Below are 7,443 nucleotides of genomic sequence, written 5' to 3'. Positions count from 1 at the left end.
GGAGAGGGAGAGGGAGGGAGGGAGGGAGGGAGAGGAAGGGAGAGGGAGAACGGAGAAGAAGGAAGGAGGGTGGGAGGAAGAGGGAGAAAGAAGAAAGGAGGGGGGAGGGAGAGGGAGAAAGGAGAAGGGGGAAGGAGGGAGTGAGGGAGGTAGGGAAAAAAGGAGTGATGATGGATGGAGGGAGGTAGAAAAATGGGAGAGATGGAGAGGGGTGGGAGGGATAGGAAAAGGGAGAGGATTGGGAGGGAGAAGGAAATAGCTAGCTAGCAAGGAGGAGAGCGAGGGAGGAAGGCAAAGAGAGGAAGAGAGAGATATAGAAAGCATGGCAGACAAATAGATAGAAAGGGACTTACAGTATTGACCTACACTAAGATATGCTAAATTGTATAACAGGCCTTGTCACAGAAAGAAATTTCATTACGAAAGTCCATCTCTAGTAAAATGACACCAGAATGTCCTGAACTAAGAAAAAAATGTTCCTATTGTCAGCTTTTTGGGACCAGACACATTGAGAGGATGAGGAAGAAGGAGAGAGAGAGAGAGAAAGAAAGAGAGATAGGGTGGGAGAGAGAGAGAAAGAAACAGAGATAGGGTGGGAGAGAGAGAGAGAGAGAGAGAGAGAGAGAGACAGAGACAGAGAGAGAGAGGAACAGAGAAAGAGAGAGAGAAACAGAGAGGGAGAGAGAGAGAGGGAAGGGGGAGAGAGAGAGAGAGGGAGAGATAGGGTGAGAGAGAGAGAGACAGAGAGAGATAGATAGATAGAGAGAGAGAGAGAGAGAGAGAGAGAGAGAGAGAGAGAGAGAGAGAGAGAGAGAGAGAGAGAGAGAGAGAGAGAGAGACTGAGACAGACAGACAGAGACAGATAGATAAAGAGATGACAGACAGATAGACAGACAGGGACAAAGAGAGACAGAGACAGGGAAACAAAAAGACAAAGACAGACAAAGAGAACAAAAGTTACATATCCATTTATCATCACGCATCCTTTGGCACCTTGATATGCGAAGGAACACGTGTCCAATGTTGTTCTAGTTCCCATTCGTTGTTCCTATCCCTTCGTGTCCCTCTTATTCACCTCTCATTCTTTTTCTTTCTTTTCTTTCTGTCTTTCTCTGTCCTGTGATATTATTTAGGCCTACATTACGAATCATATCGTTTAATGTACATAATGACACAGAGAGAAATTAGGTTGAGAATAAGGTAGAGAAAGATAGGTAGATGGATATATGGATGATTAGATGAATAGATAAAGATAGGTTGATAGATACAGACATATATCCAGGTAGATAGATTGATAGACAGACTGACAGATAGATAGATAAACAAATATATATATATAAATATATATATATATATATATATATATATATATATATATATATATATATATATATATATATATATACATAAAGAGAGAGAGAGGGTGGGAGGGAGGGAAAGAGAGAGGGAAAGAGAGAGAGAGAGAGAGAGAGAGAGAGAGGAGAGGAGAGGAGAGGAGAGGAGACGAGAGGAGACGAGACGAGACGAGACGAGACGAGACGAGACGAGACGAGACGAGACGAGACGAGACGAGACGAGACGAGACGAGACGAGACGAGACGAGACGAGACGAGACGAGAAACCGAAAAAAGTACAAGAAGAAAGATTGACCCCACCCCCCCATCCCATCCAAAATCAACTTATCCGAAAGTGTACATCACGACATCAATAAATCGAAGCCAACCTTCTTCGCGTGTCCGAACGCCACTCCCAAATAGATAGATCAGTTGCGATAGAGAACGAAGGAAAAAAAGCTCTTAACAACATAATGAATGCTAAGAGTTTTCTGTCTTGTCCCGTGGAGACGTGTCGATGTAACTATCGTATGTATCGCATTTACTTTTGTTTTCTTTTTCCCATTAATCATCGGTTTGAAATGTTCTTCGCAAGACTAAGAAAGACTAGCTCAGTAGCAACTCGCGGAGATGTCATGGCGTCTGTTTTTATTTTTGGAAAAAAGCACATGGGGTTTATTTTGATGACGTCACAAAAGTTACGGATGCTTTGTGAATATGGTCGATCATTTTGGTCTCTTCAATTTTCAAAAAGGATGGAAAACAATTATTTTCATGCTTATATTTTCATTAAACAATCATCATAACAGACGCCATGACACCTCCTCGAGTTGCTAGTGATCTAACCTTTCCCGTAAAACTGTCTTGTCGTGGGGGCGTATATTGTTGCACGTTCTTGGTTGTTATCGTGCCTCGTACGTATGTATATGCGTAATACTGTTTTGTCGTGGGTGAGTGTATGAATTGTTGTACCTGTGTGGTTCTTATCGTGCCTCTTATGTATGTATGTGCGTCAGACTGTCTTATCGTGGCGCGTGTATTGTTGTACGTGTATGATTGTTATCGTGCTTCTTATGTATGTATGTGCGTAAGACTTTCTCGTCGTGGATGCGTGTATTGTTGTGCGTGCGTGGCTCTTATCGTGCCTCTTATGTATGTATGTGTGTAAGTCTGTGTGCGCGCGTGTGTGTAAACTGTCGGTAACACTTGTATGTGAAGACTGACATATGGGTTATTCTCATGACATGGCGTGACACGTGGAGCGAGGAGTAAAATGACATTTGGGCGTAGTCAGGTGAGCGTAGGGAGAAGAGGAGGGGGGAATGGGCAGGGGGGAAGGGGAGGGAAGATCGGGGAGAGGGGGGGAAGGGAAGGGAAGATCGGGGAAAGGGGGGGGAAGGGGAGGGAAGATCGGGGAGAGGGGGGGGAAGGGGAGGGAAGATCGGGGAGAGGGGGGGAAGGGGAGGGAAGATCGGGGAGAGGGGGGGGGTCAAGGAGGGGTGGGGTCTGGGGGGCGGGGAAGACAGGTGGGAGAAGGGAAGACGGTAGTGGGGTAGGGGAGACGGTGGGGGGAAGGGAGAGGAAGACAGTGGTGGGGGAAGGAGAAAAAAGGTGGAGGGAAGAAAATGGAGCCGAAGATGGGGAAGGGAACCGTGTTGGGGGACTGGGTAAGACAGTGAAGGAAGAGGGTAAGTTATGGAGACAGGGGAGGGGAAGGAGGGGAAGGGAACACGTAAAGCAGAGGAACACTCACAAGAAGGGGAAGGGGGAGAGGGGAGAGAGAAAGAGCAAATAGAACAGGTAAGTGAAAGCGCAGAGGTGGAGGGGAAGAGGCAGGGGTGGAGGGGAAGGGGCAGGAGTGGAGGGGAAGGAGCAGGGGTGGAGGGGAAGGAGCAGGGGCGGAGGGGAAGGCATGCATAAAGGGACTCCAGTCTAGCGTGATGGGGCGTCGGAAAGGGGAAGGGGCGGGGAAGGGGAGGGGAAGGAGGAGGGAATCGGTGAGTAAATAGGCAGTAGCAACGCTATCGATAGCATGATAGCCTCAGAGAGTGTGCTTAAACAGGATTACCTCTGTTCATACTTAATGCAGCGTGCCTCCATGTACGCGTGCATAGACACACGCACACACACCCAAGCGTACACAAACACACACGACAACCGTACGTACATCCTTCCTCGTTCTACCTGGCGATGGCATTCGGGATATTGATATAAAATGCGGGTTTACCGATCAAGCTCCCACTCCTGATGGCGCGGGAGGGTCAAAGGTCATTCGGGAACACAGGTCACGCCCCATTAACGCAGGTCGTAGCTAAGGTAGTCGTAGTTTCGGGTCGTACTGGAGGGAGGAAACCGTTTGCATTCATTCGGACGGGATGGGGGGGGGGGGGACGAGATGGGGAGGTGGGGGGTGGGGGGGATGAGATGGGGGGTGGGGGTGGGGGGGACGAGATGGGAGGTGGGGGGGACGAGATGGGGGGTGGGGGTGGGGGGGACGAGATGGGGGGGTGGGGGTGGGGAGACGACATGGGGGAGTGGGGTGTGAGGGGGGGACGAGATGGGGGTTGGGGAAGGGGGGGATGAGATGGGGGGTGGGGGTGGGGAGGATGAGATGGGGGTGAGGGTGGGGGGGACGAGATGGGGGGTGGGGGTGGGGGGGACGAGATGGGGGTGGGGGTGTGGGGGGGCGAAGATGGATGGGGGGTTGGGGGGTGGGGGGGACGAGATGGGGTGGGGTGAGGGGGGACGAGATGGGGGTGGGGTGGGGGGGACGAGATGGGGGGTGGGGTGGGGGTAGAGGGGAGGGGGGAGGTATAAGAAGGGTAGGGGTAGAGAGGGAAGGAAAATAGAAGGGAGAGGGAGAGAAAGAAAAGAAAAGAGAGGGGAAGGGAGGGGAGAAAAGGAAAGAAAGGGGAGGGGAGAGAAGAAATGAAAAGAGAGGGAAGGGGGAGACAAGGGAGAGGTAGATAAAGGGGGGGGCGAAGGAAAAGGAAGGAAATAGACGTTGAGAAGGAAAAGGAGAAGGGGAGAGAAAAGGAAAGGAAAAGGAAAGAGAATTCGGAAAAGGGAAGGAATTGTGGAACGGAATGGTGAGAGTGAGGAAGGGGGAGAAGAGGGGTAGAGGCAAGCAAAGTGACGTAAAAGAGGGAGAGAGGAGAGGAAGTGGAGAGAGAGAGAGAGATTGAGAAGAAAAGGGAAGTGAGCGAATAGGGAAACAGAGAATGCGAAGGGAGAAAGAGGGAGGAAACGAGAAATGAATATGGGACTAGGAGGACAAGAAGGAAGAAGGGGGGAGGCGAAGGGGGAAGGGGAAGGGGGGGGAGAACGATGATAGGAGGGAGGAAGAGAATAGTGAAAGGTGGAGGGGGGGGGGAAATAGAGGAATTTCAAATGAATGTGTTTTTATCGAGAGAGGGGGAGAGAGAGAGAGAGAATGAAAGAGGGGGAGAGAGAGAAAGTGGGAGAGAGAGAGAGAGAGAATGAAAGAAGGGGAGAGAGAGAAAGAGAGAATGAAGAGAAAGGGAGTGAGAGAAAGAGAGAATAAAAGAGGGGAGAGATAGAAAAAGAGAGAGAAAGAAAGTGACGGCGAGAGGGAAAGAGAGAATAAAAGAGGGAGAGAGAGAAGAGAGAGAGAGAGAGAGACGACGAGAGAGAGAGAGAGAGAGAGAGAGAGAGAGAGAGAGAGAGAGAGAGAGAGAGAGAGAGAGAGAGAGAGAGAGAGAGAGAGAGAGAGTGAAAGAATGAATGAGGGAGGGGAGAGATACAAAGAGAGAGAAAGAATGAAAGAGGGAGGGGAGAGATACAAAGAGAGAGAAAGAAAGACACGACGAGAGGGAGAGAAAGGGGGGGGAGGGGGTGGGGGTGGAGTGACAAGATTTATTTATCCCTGAGCTAAAAATAGAAATATTATCCATTGTTCACGGAAGCGATGTAAGTCAATACGCTTCTCTTATTCATTCGGTGAATTGGTTTGTTTATATATGCAAACAGCCCTTCACTTTTTATTCATTTTATCGTATAATTCATTGATATTACGTACCTCATGTGAGTGCATGTTTGGTACATACACTGAAACGTATGTGTATATCATTTATTAACGTAATATTTCATTTATTCGTTCACATTTTCGTATCTGGGAAAAGGTTATTTGTATTGTAGTATTAATTCCTTATTGAATTTCCCGAAACCTATAACCGGGAAAACTGAATGGAGGAAAAGCCGATTTTCTTTGCGAATTTACACCTTTTCTATAATTTACATTTTGTCAGCATTCTCTCGAGAATAATTGTATTTTATCACACGCACAGACACACACACACACACACACACACACACACACACACACACACACACACACACACACACACACACACTCACAAACAAAACAAACACATATAAATATACATCTAAATATAGGTATCAATGTAAAGGGAAGTTTACACACACACACACACACACAAACATACACACACACAAAAAAGCAAACAAACAAAACAAAACAAACACATACACACAAACATATAAATAAACATCTAAATATAGGTATCATCGCAAAGGGAAGTTTGTGAAAGTGTCGTCAATAAGAGCGGCCAAGTGGGAGGACTCGTAAGGACGCCATGGTTAATAATGCAAATGACACCTCCAGAGGAACTTCTACACTTAAAGGAATTCCACATATATCCTCGTAAAAATACAGTTGCTAACATCAAGTGCAACGCCCTTTATCGACTTAGAATCCAAGTAAAAAGACTTCCATTCTGTATAAAGGTAATCTGTAGCAAGTATAGATTATCTGAAAAAAATATAGATGACATGAACGTCGAGGTTGATGATACTTCGTCTTTGCAACAGATATGGATCTTTTTTTAAACAAAATATTCACTGATATTGAATGAGGGAGACGGAGAGAGGGAGAGAGAGAGAGAGAGAGAGAGAGAGAGAGAGAGAGAGAGAGAGAGAGAGAGAGAGAGAGAGAGAGAGAGAGAGAGAGAGAGAGAGAGAGAGAGAAGGAGGGAGGGAGAGACAGAGATAGAAAAAGAGAGAGAGAGAAAAAGAGAGAGAGAGGGGGGGGTGAGAGAGTGAGAAAGAGAGAGAGAGAGAGAGAGAGAGAGAGAGAGAGAGAGAGAGAGAGAGAGAGAGAGAGAGGGAGGGAGAGAGAGAGAGGAGAGAGAGAGAGAGAGAGAGAGAGAGAGAGAGAGAGAGAGAGAGAGAGAGAGAGAGAGACAGACAGACAGACAGACAGACAGAGACAGACAAAAAGGCAGATAAAGAGACAGAAAGACCAATAGAAATAGGGACTGACAGACAGACAGAATTAGAGAAATAGTCAAATAGACACAAATAGTAAAGGTATATCCATAATTCCAAAGGAATATGACACCAGTATTAAGAAAATTTTCTAAAATTAGAATTGCCATTCCCTGACCGAAAAATAACCATTAAATTCGACTAACTGTGTTTGCTAAAATCCTCACCGTAAAGAACTGTATATTTTTGGATTTTCTTGATTTAGAAATCGTTACATCAATACCTGTCAAATATTCTGTATTACAAAAGACTATTTGATAACTGTTATTGCAATTGCTTATTGTTTCATTATAACGGCAGAATATCAATCTATTTGGTATTAAACGTTATTAATACTATAATATTTTGACATTTCCATGGAGGGTCCGGAAAAAATGTGCGTTATTGTATTTGGACATTATATTTTACATTTTTTACTCATTGCAGTTATTATATCATTTTGTGATAGTTTGTTTAAATTTCTTTTTATTCATAACTCTGTGGTAAATTTAATCTTCTATGTTAAGTATGTTTTTTTCATTTTCATTTCAATAATATTTCACGATCAGCTGTTTTTTACCGTTTTTTTATTGCTGCAGGATTTATTCATTAAAACATTTTGCATGGTTAACATATTCCAAACTTGAGTTTACAACTTTTTTCATTACTTCTTTTGCCAAACATCTTTTCGAGTTGCTTTTTTTTACCGTCTCATACAAGTAAAATTTGTTCCAACTCTTGGGTCTTTCCATCAAGTTTTTTCGTAATTACATTTATTATTCTTGTGTGTGCCCTAGTTTTTTTTTTTTTTTTTTTTTTTTTT

Source organism: Penaeus vannamei, chromosome 30 (genome assembly GCF_042767895.1).
Source record: "Penaeus vannamei isolate JL-2024 chromosome 30, ASM4276789v1, whole genome shotgun sequence".
Lineage (NCBI taxonomy): Eukaryota > Metazoa > Arthropoda > Malacostraca > Decapoda > Penaeidae > Penaeus > Penaeus vannamei.
Note: the sequence above shows the minus strand (reverse complement) of the source record.